The sequence below is a fragment of the Nilaparvata lugens genome, chromosome 2 (assembly GCF_014356525.2).
Source record: "Nilaparvata lugens isolate BPH chromosome 2, ASM1435652v1, whole genome shotgun sequence".
Classification (NCBI taxonomy): Eukaryota; Metazoa; Arthropoda; class Insecta; order Hemiptera; family Delphacidae; genus Nilaparvata; species Nilaparvata lugens.
The window spans coordinates 85878184-85892778 of NC_052505.1; the positions used below are offsets into that span (position 1 = coordinate 85878184).

General features: G+C 35.4%; 1 protein-coding gene across 2 annotated transcripts in view; it reads right to left on the reverse strand.

The window, feature by feature from the left end:
• Nucleotides 1–14595, reverse strand: part of LOC111046304 (protein CEPU-1-like) — a 150792-nt gene that overhangs the window by 110291 nt on the left and 25906 nt on the right. For both annotated transcript variants that reach the window (XM_039421975.1, XM_039421973.1), the window contains exon 2: nt 12789–12824. The gene's annotated coding sequence lies outside the window, so the exon portion shown is untranslated. The remainder of the gene's footprint in view (nt 1–12788; nt 12825–14595) is intronic.

Genomic DNA, 14595 nt, shown 5'->3' on the forward strand with positions numbered 1-14595 from the left:
GATAATAATTTCTCTGATCTTGGGGTGCATTTCGATCAGAGGAGTTTATTCATAGGAAACATTCTAGTTAAATATAACATTGGAAGGTAAAATTATTTAAAAAAATAATTGATCGTTATGTTGTATCGAGAACATGTGGCCAAATAGCTGCTTTACTCTAGGATCTATATATATATATATATAAAAGCGAAATGGCACTCACTCACTGACTGACTGACTGACTGACTGACTGACTCACTCACTCACTCGCATAACTAAAAATCTACCGGACCAAAAACGTTCAAATTTGGTAGGTATGTTCAGTTGGCCCTTTAGAGGCGCACTAAGAAATCTTTTGGCAATATTTCAACTCTAAGGGCTGTTTTTAAGGGTTTAAAGTTCGTCTTTTAGCATGTATATTCTTCTTCTCCCAATCTCTCAATTATAATTGAAATTTCCATATCATATGTTACTATAGAACTATAATCTAGATAGAGTACCTCTTCGAAACAGTTGTTAACTGGCAACTAAATTAATAATTTTGTCAGGTTGGCATTAAGTTGAGTTGACTTTGTTAGGTTGGCACCAAGTAGAAGATTTAAATGCATTTATCGCGGAAAAATTGATTGGCCACTGCTACTTCAATCCTGGGAATATTATATTACTAGTCGTCAGGCTCGCTTCGCTCGCCATATCCGTTTAGCCAGACGTTGAGTCTGGACCCCCGACTGGATCGTCCTAACATATGATAAAAATGCTCAAATGAAAAATGCAGGCGAGCGGAGCGAGCCTGCTGATCTCATTCTTGGACGATCCAGTCGGGGGTCCAGAACTAGTGTACTAGTGTACCTCAGTATAAAAATCCATTAGTAATATGATTTTAAATAATATTTTGTTGTTTTATACTTCAACTAGCCGGGCTAGTTCAACTAGGGGGCTCCGCCCCTGGCTAGACGGATATGGCGAGCGAAGCGAGCCTGACGGCTAGTTTGAAGTATGAAACAACAAAATATGATTTAAAATCATATTACTAATGGATTTTTATACTGAGGTACACTAGTCATTGGATTATGCACCAATAAAATACCATCATTATTATACCCATTATCATCCACCTCTCTGTAAAGTTGACAAAAATGGTGATCAACATCAATTCCAGTTTATTTAAAAATAATTTCAGTCTCCTACTAAAAAGATACTTTGCTCATATCAAATTCAAATTAGTTTATTCATAAAATATGACATATTTACAAAATAAAGTGTTATGAATTACATGAATAAATTCTCCCTGCCTGGATGATTTGTCCGTGTGCAGGGAGGAGTCGCAAATTATCAGACAGAAAGCAATAATAAAAAAAAACACAGACTATTTATTTATTGTATAAAACACTATAATCATAATACAATTTATGACATTGGAGGAAAAACTAGCTGAGCCTGTACTATTTCCCACCAAAAATTTTGATAGAATGTTATGTTGTCCATAGGATAAGTTTATGTAATCACACACTGCTTCGTCACTTGATTTTCGGTCCAGGAATAATGATTTAAAAATTTTGAATTTTGAAGGTTGATGTTATACTCTAAATGTATCACAAACTATGAATGATAATGGAATTTGAAAGAATAATAACAAAGTTTATTATAATGATAGATATTGAAACTAAAGATAAAAAAATAAAGGTTTCATCAACCTATTCGGTGAATCCTGAATCGAAGTTTATCGATAATTTCATATGAACATAAGATCGAATGAGCATGGGATTTTATCTCATGATTGCTTGATTTTTATCTCTCGGCTAACGGTGATGTGAAAATTGAATTATAGATAATTCGAATTGACGAGTGAGTGTAGTCTCTACCAGGGGATCATATTCCCCTGAATAACTGCATGATATTCCCTTGATGGTAACTCATTTTACATCCACTGATTGTTTTTATGTTCTGAATTTTATTATGAGAAGGATAATTGGAGCTCCACAATGCATGCGAGTTGAACTCTGATAAGGAAAAGGTGGGTGGTGTGAGCTTTTCCTGGGGGATAGAATGTAACGAGGATACTTGTTAGTGCTTCCGTTCTTGAAGCGAAACATCATCGTCCGAAAAAATCGAGATGGAGGGGAAAAGCGAATATTGAACAGAGTGCCACGGAGTGTAATTAACTTGGGGGAGGACCTCTTTCAGCGGGTGAGTCCACAGAGATGAGGTTGGTAGTGGTGGGAGGGAGGGAGGCTGTCCCACTTTTCTTCAGCAGGTCCTCTTCTCTGGAATGGGTCTCCGTTCTTCATATTATTCGGGGAGCGAGATAACAAATGGCTGGTTTGCCCGCACCTGACGGCTCCGATCCCGGCGGCAAGGCTTAACAGCATTTGCAACACACTCCTCTGTCCTCTCCATTCCATCTACTCACGCCGAGATAAATGATGCTGCGCAAATTCACGTACGTAAGTACGGTTAGGCATCACCGTATCGCGATCCTATTCGGAAAAGGCAGACCGCTTCCCTAACCAATACCGTCTTCTTAGCTATTCATCGAACCTCTGTTACTTTTTGGTGTGAGACCTTTTCACTTCTCAACCCAGCATCAATGGCGGTAGCGTCTGCTATAACTCTCGTAATATTCACTTTTCCAAACCAAAAATATATCATCGCATCTAGAATCACGATAGCTATTTGTCTCTACCTCTAGCTATTTATCTATTTTATTTTCTGTTTGTCATATTATTCTTATTCTCCCATCGAGATTTTGGTAGAGAGTTAGTGGGGAGGATATTTTTAATATTCTTTCCGAAGAATGGACATTGATATGTCCAATGCTCCGCCAATTTATGTATATGCATAAGAATATAATTATTATCTATAGTTATCATATCACAAATTGCTTTTTCATATCATATACAGTTCAATAATTATTTTCTTAGTCTCTATTATGTAAATTCATCTATAATTTTGCTGTATTGTAAGCTATTGTATTTAAGATTTAAGTGTATAAGCCAGTATGTATTGTAATCTACATAAATAAAGTACTCAATCAATCGATTCCCAACTATCATTTCTTTAATGTTCAATATATTTTTTTCGAATAACTCACTGCCGGCGCATAATTTGTTGTCCTTACTGTTTGTCATATTATTTTTATTTTCTCGACGATTCCCAACAATCATTTCATTAATATTAAATATAATTCTTTTTTTCGAAAAACTCACTACCGGCGCATAATTTGTTGTGCCATATTTTGAAATTATTATTATTATTACTCTTTCACAATCAATTTATTCATTTCACAAACAAACATAACACGAAATAACAAAGAAAGGTATAAAAATGTGAAATGAAAATGGACAACCCTAGGCATAAAGCCCGATTGGGGTGTACTAATCCTAATACAACTAAAAATACTCAGACGAGTAAGGCCGCTCCGCTCTATAAATAAACTTAGCATAATAATTCATAATATAAAAGAAAAAACAGTTTCTTGTACTACGGTAGCCCATCAGATGAAATCTGATTATTAATTCCATAATTTTGATTATTCTTTCGAATTATCTAGGCTACATAATAAAGACCGAACAAGGTGAATCAGTTGATAAAGATGGATTATCCAAGTTCACAATAAAACTAGAATTTCTATTTGTAGGGGACTCACGTTTGATAGGAAATATAGATCTTCACAATCTAGTTTAAAAATTCTTATGAGCAATTTTCCAAACGATAAAGGTTTAAATTAATAAGATAGGTAGTTCTTACCAGGACTACTACTCCTAGCAACTAACTTGAAATTGACAAAAAAATATTTCTAAAAATATATGCAGGCCAACTCTATAGAATCGGTTTAATATTGGGAATTTCGATCTACAAAGTAAATCCCGAATCAGCTACCTCTGTTCTATGATTGCATAGTCAAAGACCAATTTTTGTATTAGGATCAGTTGATTCAACAGTATTCAGAAATTGTAAAAGCGAACAGTATCAGAACAGGAGACAACATAACGTTATCCACTAGAACAGTTAAGGTCTTTGAAGGTAGCTGTCCATGTTGGACCAATACTCGAGGTCTTTAGCGAGACCAAAGGCATCAGCTCTATGCTTTGTTCATTACATGGCCAGCTCGTGGGTATGTACTCTTGTGTGCAAATTTCTCCTCAGAGTCCAGTTAGCTTTTGCGGCGAAACATAACAAGGTTAGTGCAGCTACACTCTTGTCTGCTATAATCGAGCAACAGATGACCGAGCGTTCCCGGAATGTGCAAATTATTCAGTATTGCTCGGATCCCAAACAACTTCAATAGCCAAAGCGTCTGAACATCAAGCCTGATGTTTATTATGACCCTACGCTGCTGCATTGTTCATACAGAGTAACCAACGCATATATGACGCTATTGCTACATGCAACTTTGTCTACTAATCATTGTCAACCTGAATATTGGTTACTGTGTATTATTATACGCAACAGACAAATATTTCATTGCAGGAGAGGACTATTGAGTTACATTCAATTGCTGTGAGAGCTTCAGCCTTTGAGATACTCTTCAACGATACGATCATGTGTTTAGGTTGCTGGGGAAATGTAATTTGCTGCAATGGTATATGGACTTTAAGAGAGATCCTGTGAATGAAATAATTCCAACCACCAAGAATCAAGGAGAACATTCAAATTCTATAAATTTCCAAAGTAGATGTCAAGAGAGATCCTGTGAATCAGATGATTCAACTCACTAATAATGGAATGAAACATCCACATTGAATAAATTTCCATTTATTTTAAATCTATTAACCTGTTTTTAAGCCTCAAAAAATATTTTCAACTCTTTAATCGCTGAATTTATCTTGATTTCGGCTTTTCCATTTATATGGAAAAATCTCTCATTGATAAACTATCTATACAAAGTGAAGTTTGAGTAACTCTAATTTAGGTTGAGTATTCGCGATAAATTCGCGAATAAATTAGTGTATCAATAGTCCATCGATTCCAATTAATGGAGAACCTCACTAGGAACAGTTTAGAAGGTTCTGGGAAATGTTCATATGCTGAGTTGAAACGAACTTTAAATTATACATGAGTGAGACTTGGTGAATATCAAAGTATTCTCAAGTTCATTATTCCACGATTGAATCAATTTGATTAAGATGAGACCTTGTATTCAATTAATTCGATCTCTCGAATACAAATGTAACTGGCTGAGCCAGTTCTCAACTGGGCATCATAATATTAATAATATTATCAAGTAGTAGTATTGTCAAGTATAAATATTGATATTATCATGATAATTTTATTTTGGAATAACGTGAAAAAATCATCATTAGGATATTGGAGATAAGATCAATTTAGCGATCACTGTAGATTAAACGAAGTTCGTTGTTGATGGAAGATCTAAGGTAGCTGATTAACTGGGTAGCAATGCTAATTTCAGTGAAGCTGACTCGTAGGAAATGTTGAAAAAATCGCCATGCAACAATAAAATATCCTTAATCAAATAAGAAAATACATTAGTTTGCTTGTTGAGCTGGTGATTCACTAGCCTACTTTATTTTGGTGCTTACTGGAGCTTTGTGTTTCCAGTCTTTGGATGGCGGAATTATTCAACTGTGAGAGAGCACAACTTCATCAGCTTCTCGCTAATATTTCAAGCCCTTTGAAACAAACAAGTATGGTGGAGTGGGTACAGCCCCACATAACAAGGTAATACACATCCCTTGGGTATGCGGACGGCTCCTAACTCCTCCACTCCTCTACCAAACCCTGAAAACCATTTATAAGCTTCCTGCGCGCACAAACTGAAATGGCTGCTCAACTTTTTTTTCTCCTGGCAGCAATGAGAAGCATCAGAACTTTTCTAAAATGGAGCCAAAAAATTGTTTACATGCATACTAATATCTGATGTGATAGTTTAGAGTTGGAAGAGGCGGAATCTGGAAATGAGAGATTTAAAATTCCAGAGTTGGAGTTTTTGTATATTAATTCAACTCCTGCATTGAATAATTACACCACCCTCACATTTGTGTCTAACATCACCCTCACATTTCTGTCGTCCACTGTGAATGAGTCTATCATGCCAAGTCTTTAGACTTGTGCATTATTTAAAAGGTGCCTGCGCATTTGAACGCCATTACAATTATTATACTGATGGAATTACACATTTCATGTAATGGCCTCATGATATAGGAAACCATTTTTGACATTGTCTAGCAATATTGGTTGAGTCGAATTGTAAGATCAATATTTTTGTCGATAAAAAGTCATCAAACAGAAGTGATAAAAAAAACTAACCCTATCATCTCTTTAAATTATAAATCCTTCCTCGAGCCTCGAGCTATATAGCTCCTCATAGCTGATGGAGCTATGATCTTCATAAGAGAACATGAAGGGCATAAAGTAGCACCACGGATTTTTAAAAAATTGCAGTTGTTCTTCATGAAGATGTTATATTACGGATATTTTAAATTCAATGCCATTCCAGAAGAAATACTTCTTGAATACTGAAAAGTATAAGGGAAACTTGCCCCAGTTCTGTTCAAAGATTACATTCGTAGTATTTCTAGCTTCTAGCATCTTACTTCACAGAATTGAAATTTTGAACAAGAACCTGTGCGAATAGATAAATTCCTGAAATGGTATTCTAGTCTTATCAGCTGGAAATTGGCGGAATTCCAAGACGATATTAATAAATTCTTCTTGTTCATTGGTTTGTTAAGCTTCACAGTCCATTGTCGAGATAACGTTGAAACGAGTAACGTATCATTGGCCCTTCTTGTTGAGATACTCCAGATAACATTGTAATAGTTTAGTTCTAGCGCGCAATCCTCCAGAAGCTACCAACCTCTAGTGCTGTAATAAAATTCCTTCTTCAGAAATATCTTAATCTTCCAGACCATTCAACTTCCTAGGTTTTTGTTCGTGTATAAAGATAATGAATCTCCGTCTTGATACCATCGTGATCGAACAATTTATGAATAAGTATAAATATACAATATTTTATAATGTGTTAATCACATGTACCCCTATTTTATTTTAAGGGTAACCGTCCACTGGAACCGTATTTAACCGATCCGTTCGGCCGTTGGATCGGACGAATCTGCCGGCCGTTAATTCGGTCAATTCGTTAATTCAATGTGGGGGGTGAAATTTTAATTTTGTAACAATTGATCACTTGACAATGAAATTTGAGTCTGGAACATCTGGTACATAATTTTTGACTTTTTAGCTTAATAAAGACTAGTTGGGAGGTAAACATAGCCAAAATACGCATCTCTAGCCCGTCTATTGAAGGTGTGGAACTGCTAAGTTGACACTTGTTGCAGAGTTAAAAATTTCACCCCCCATTAAGTAGTGAACTGATACATCAAATTGAAGAGAAGACCAAAATTTACAAATCTACCGTGAACATTCATTTTCACGATGCATTGTTGGAGAGTTGTAGGCCCGGAAACATCAAAAAATAGGATTAAAAGTTGTTATTTTAACAATTTTACACTTTTAAGAGCGTATATTTCGAAAACTGTTGGAGATATCACGAATCACCAAAGAACAAATATTGTAAGAAATTCATCAAGATTCATTTCTGGATAGTTAGTCATGTCTGTTAAACGCATTTTTCTCAAGATATGAGCGTGTAAGCAAAATATTGAAAAATTCAACTTTTAAACCACCCTCATCCCTTCAGCACAAGGGGTAGGGATGGGGACTTTTGAAATGTTCACCCCCTATCTGGTCCCAGCAAAGCTGCCAAGTCAAAAATTGTGTTCAAAACATTCTTCCCAAAATCTTTTGTCAATACAGTAATTGATAAAATTGATAATTTATGTCAATAATTGAAGTGTGATATCCTCAGTTATGCAAAAATAGAACAATTATTGTTCTATTTTTGCATAACTGAAGATATCACACTCAACACTGAAGCTACTGCAACAGGCGTGGGGATATGCGTAAACTTGTGGAGTCGTTATTGAAGAGAATTTGATGCTATATAAGCTCATGATTAGCATGGACTTTTCCCATCGATATTCAAAAAGTTATTAGAGCAAAACTAGCAAAAAATTGAAGGAAAATGTGTTTTTTTTTCAAAAATGTCACATCTTTTAGAGCGGATACCTCGAAAAGTGAAAGAGATATAGAAAAAGTTGTGAGTTCAATATTGTGGGAAATTATGTAATCTTTTACTTCTTATAGAATAGTCATGTCTGTAAAATGCTTTTTTTCGAGTTATATGCGAGAAACCAAAAAATGGTACCTTTGAACCACCCCCACCCCCTTAGCACAGGGGGTAGGGGTGGGTACTTTTTATATATGGAAAACTTGGAAACTACTACGATATGGCATCAGTTTTTAGATACTTTCATTACATAGTTTCTTACACACTTTAAGATCACTTTCATCTCTCTATTTTTCATTGAATGTTATATTAATCAAGAATCTAGGGAAAGTGGATGTCTCACTTTACAAGTTGAGGCACAGGTGTTCAATACAGAACGGGTCCGATCCCTTTGTGCGTTGAGCGTAAGGCGGCTGTTACAAACCGGTACTGATGAAGGCATCTAGGAAGAGCTTGAATAATTATGGAGCTGATAGAACTTCCCGAGTAATCGTGTAGTTAGTTCAACCACCGAGACGCATATTCAGTGTAGGTCAGGATCTTCCAATAATGCATAATACACTCGAGTAATTGGGAGATGATTTCCGAGTAAGTGGTTCAGTATTTTTCGGTAAATGGAATATCGATGGGTGATAATTCACACAGGTAGCCCATATCTGTCTTCTCCGGCGATAATGTGGATTTGTCTTTCTCCGGCAAATCCTCCCATCCGTGTATCCAGGCCTGAGCTCTGAGCACACAGCCAGTTTGTGCCTTGGGGAAATCAACTTTCCACCTAAAAGCAGCACTAAGATCACTTCCACATCCTCGCCACAATGCAGCCTCTTCCTCTCCTCCTCCAGCATCCCAAATCCCTCTTATTATTATCGTGACTTATCCCACTTCTCTCCTGAATAAATGATGATGGTACAATTGGCGATCACAAGTACACAGACAGCTGTATTCTCTCTCCAGCCATCAATCCGTCATGATAACTGCTTACATTCTATTATACGATAAATTTTCGTACAAGTGGCTTCTTCATATTTCATCGGGATGAGAGTCTAATCGTTTGAGATAGTGTAAAGACGTAGAGGACATCAACGATAGAACCACCACAGCAGCCTTGTAAAGTGAATTGGCCTTTTCAAAAATGGGGAGATAATGATGCAATATCCTATACTATTAAACGAGTAATTTCTGTTTATATGTTTAGATGTTTAGATGTTTAGATGTTTGGATGTTTTTTTATGTTTGTATTTCACCGGATCTCGAAAACGGCTCTAACGATTCTCACGAAATTCAGAACAAATTAGGTTTATAATATAAAGATTCGATTGCACTAGGTCTCATACCTGGAAAAACTCGCTGAAGGACATTAAAAGGATAATTCATCCTTGGATGGAAGAACAGATTTCGTCGTCTGTCGATAATGGAAGATGCTGTGTCTGTGTGGGAGATCAGCTGTGTAATCATTCAAACAGCTTATAGTCCAGTCAATGAATGCTCAAAAAAGGGTATAGAAGGAAAAGTTTGAAAGACAATTTTTGACCCCGCAGTTCTGTTTAGGGTAGTGAGGAGGTGAACATATAATATCTACGCGATCGATTCATAATTTATCTTGAATCAAGTTCTCTACTGATGATGGCAACATTGTTTTACCTAAAATGATACTTTCCTAGACACCCAAAATGGGAATTGACTCTGAGCCTCAACACCATCAATCTATGTGAGTTCAATATAATGTGAATACTCTTTATTGATTCTTTATCACAAATGACAATGTATTGCCAGGAATATGATGTATATGAAAACGGAAATCAACTATGCTGTCGCTTATAATATAGTTTCAGAAACTATATTTGAGAAATGTTTATAATAAAGTACACTTCACCATAACCATATTCATAGAGTTTCTATGATTGGACTATCCGTTGTGCTTTGTTTTTATGTGAATTATATTAATAGACCCATAATAATTTGAAGATTCCATTTCACCCAACAACAATACTCACTAGATTTATGTCACTATTAGATAGAAGATTTTCCAATTTCGATTGGTTTTCGCTAAGAAGTAATTCAGTTACATCCAGAAATAATTGAATTAATCATTCATCATTATCATCTTACGTGCAAGGATTATGCTATTGCCTGTTCCGACTTACAAACAACTTATACAGTAGTTAGAGAGTTCAAGAGAGTTATAGAAATTCACTTTCATACATAACATGTATTACATTTATTGCCATCTCTTACGTGGCCTTCAAATTGATCGTTTACCTTCTGGTCTTTCATTTAATACTTGAAGGGGAAGCCTTTCTGCAGACATTCTTCTTATACGATCTTGGTATTTATACAAAGGTAGAGAGATACTTGGTATTTATACTTTTCAGATTTGAGTATTCTACAACTTCTTCATTAAAATTGAATATTCCCAACTCAGATCGGATATCTTCATTTCTAAAATGATCTCTCCGATCGCAGCGATCTGCGGAGTAATCGCATCTCTGCCGCCTGCACTCTACTCTCAAGTGGTTTGGTTGTTACCCACGACTCACTTCCGTAGAGCAGGACAGAACCAGCCATTATTCTATTAAATTCCATTATACTATCTCTCCTCGCTTTCTTCCCCAAGGCTCTGCTAATATTGAATTATTTATTTACTCCATTTATTCACACAATCACGAAATCAGTGAAATTTTATGTAAATTATTACAATATCAATCATTAATATCAGCAGTAGGAAGAGGTAAGAATCAACAAGTTTCAGTATTCTAAGAAATATGCTGATTATAAGACTGAATGAAAAAGACTAAGAAATTGTCAAAAACCACTGATTTATTGATAACTTGGAGTTTATCAGATATTGACAATGGTGTAATAACCGAAACCGGTCTTTCTAGTTATCAATAAATCAGTGGTTTTTTGACAATTTCTTAGTCTTTTTCATTCAATATAAATAATTACCACAATATCAACTTCTCAACTACACAAAAAGATTATAACACTATCAATAATCGATATCAGTGATAAGGATAGGAGACAGCCAACGTTTCAATATCCTGAGAAATTTGTCAATTATCACAATATCGATAATCAATGTTAGTGATGAGGAGAGAAAATAATAGACGCTTCAAATTTCCAAGGATCATTACCATCTTGGCAAGTTGCTGTGAGGATATCAAAGCTCCTACGTAATCCAAGATAATAATTATCAATCATTATTTCAATCCAGTAGAGACGAACTTCCAGCTAGTATAATAGCCTGAACCCGTCCATGTAAATTTGACTCGAGTCAACCACTCTCTTGGATGCTCATCGTATTTTGCATGCTTCTGCATCTCCAGTGTTGTTCAACATCCCGGAGGTGTTTGCAACTACTCCCGTCTCACTTTCAGGAATGTTGAGAGGGACTTCAAGCTAAGACGCCTGGGGGGTGGGGGTGAGGCATCCACAGCGTTTCTCGCCTCCAGGTATTCAGTCAACACAATTAATAGCTTCTTCCATTCAAGTATCATCAACATTTTCCTCTCAATCTCAACTATCCTACCGAAAAAATAGTTATCTCAGAAAAAAATAATATACGCTATTCTGACGCCTTCTGCCGAATTTATTCTTCTTGAAGGGGACTTATCTACACAAAGATACCGTAGTAAGGGCGAGAAATATAACAATCGTTGAAAAAAGCCAGGTTCTCATACAGGTTTCTGAACCAAGTTCTGCAATGATTGAAATTTATTTCTTATTTTTCAGTAACTGAATCAAGATTAAGACAGCAAGGAAAAATACATCACTTTTTGCTTTTAGAAAAAACAACTAGCAGTCAGATATTTTACAATAAAAGAATTAATCACTCAATGGACGAGATCTTTCGGCAATTCCGCCATCTTCTTGGTTGTACTCATAGACAAGTAGGAGGATAGGATGGCAATTTTTAGCCATTTTAGCCACAAAAATTGCCATCCTATCCTTCTATTTGTCTATGAGTACAACTAAGAAGATGGCGGAATTGCCGAAAGATCTCGTTGTCCAGTGAGTGATTAATTCATTTATTGTAAAATATCTGACTACTAGTCGTTTTTTCTAAAAGCAAAAAGTGATTTAATAATAAGCAGTTTGTGATGGAAAACAACATTGAAGAAAAATACATGTTTTTGGAGAGTACCGTAGAAATCGGAGAGATATAGATGTACGAACATAATAAGCATTTAGTTTCTAGAAATTGAATGATGTAATTGTATTGACGTTGTTGTGACATTTTGTATTTTGACTATAAATGATTTGATTTGATATAAATTCTAAAAGTATATTATGTGTAATTTGTGGAAAGTTTCTATTCCAGATCTAAATGATAATTCTGAATGATTGAAGAACTTCATTCCAATGTAAATGTTTCGAGTCAATTGTGGTTGTTAGATCGTGGTTGTATATAGTCGTTATAACGACTCAAAAATTGTCCAGTTTTGATCTGTTTGAAGAATTATTAAACAAGGAAACTACCTAAGGTATAGAGTTGAAAAGAATAGAGTTTAATTCAATATGACACTAACAAATCACTAGTTTTTTCGTCTGAAATATTATAATAATAATATATTTCTATTAATAATTGAAAACACACTATGAGAACACTCAACAAAGAGAATCTATTAAGAGAAACACATGACATAATTTTGAGGTTTTAAAATTACAGAAGTATTTTCTATTATGGAATGGAATGTTCATGCATTGAACAACTACTTACAAGCTGTAGCAGAAGCTTGAGCTCCGATGGAAAGACCTGGAAATAAAAACATCCAATTAGTTCTGATCATAACAGTTCTTATGCTGTCTCATTAGCACGTTGCATCACAGCTTGTATACTAGCTTTACTTTTTTAAGTACCCTTACTTGTTTGAGTAAAATGCTGCTTTTAAAATGATGATGTGTTTTTCAAATGCTGTACAAATTGAATGGAACAAAATTGCTGCTACATAAACACGTTCTACGGTGTGATAATTGGAATTCAATTTAGGTAATTGTGGTATAAAATGGTCTGAAAAATTCAGAATTGAGGTTCGAGAAGAAATTAAACAAATGGAATGTTAGAATTGAATGTAGAATGTGAGATTTCTTCTCGATAATTGGGTCAATAAATTTTTTTTTCCAGAATATCATTCACATAATAAACAGAAAATCAAACTCATACTGATCTATTCAGGAATTTCTCTGATCTGATCTTAGTTCAAATAAAAAAGTGAATGAAACTTATTGGGTGATTATAATGTGATTAAGGAAGACTCAATAGATGAGGACTAAGGCTGGGCGTACACCGGTTAGTCGAGACAAGACAAGACATGATCAGACACTTCTTCGTTAAAGTAATGGCCACGCCGACAAGCGCTTATAACTATTAAGATCCCAGATTTTATCTGATATAGAATTTATAAGAACTTGTAGTTGATTAACTATCCTCCGCTGCCAGAACCACGACCCGAGTGATTTTTTAAAAATCTTTTATAATTTGTTTTCACAATTTTTCAAAAACTGTTAAATTATCAATTATAAATTCTGTTGGATCATGCATGGTATCATGCGAGCACAAGCAAACTCCTAATTATTTTTGTTAATGTTAAACTATTTTCAATCTGTAATTCAAGCTCTGAATCTGCACTGTCAAACTATATATTTTATTATATTATATTTCAATCTTGTCAATTCGTCTTCTGAGTTCGATTATTTCTTAAGCCTGTCAATTATTGTGTCTGACACGTTCTATATGATCAAGAACCGATCAAGTACGATCATTAAAATAATTGATTCAACCTGGATATTGGAACAGATCTAAGTGGATGTAGTCTGTGGGGTCAGATCAAGATTACCTATTCTCTGTCCTTACCTGCTCGTATATCAGCTTTTATCTGTTACCAACTTCGGCTTGGGAGCGAATTTTTCGACTGTATGGCAGATGCAGCTGGAGACCATATAATTTCCTACAATAGAGCATAAAGCCCGACAAGACTCTGTTCTCGAAGTATATTCCGAACGATCTCTGGTCCTTAGAACCCTATTTTAATCCTTCGGAACTTATTAGAGACGCATTACCGTAAATTATCTACATTGGGATTTTTGCTCGACCTGTATGATTTTATATGCTGTTTCATCACAGGTAATAGTTTTAAGATATCTGTATTCAGTGTTTAGCGACCGCTACACTACCTCTGAAAACTTTATTATTATACAATCAGTCATAAGAAGAATCAAGGGTGAGCGAGTAGTTATGCCTCCCGCGATTCAGACGATTGTATCGAATCTTGTAGTGACTCAATCAGTCTGGTATTCACTTAGCGTCCACGCACGCATGTTCAAATTTCTAACCTCAATAGTGGTGACTCAGTGCAAGATTCGTTATACGTAGAGCTATATATATTTGCAGCACAACACAATTTGCCGACGCAACGTGAGGCATTTAAAATACAGCCCCACACAATTTGGCTAGTAACGTGGGGCTGTTTGTACTCTACACAAGATTCATTATACGTGTGTCGACCTATCCTTGGAGGCGATGGTAA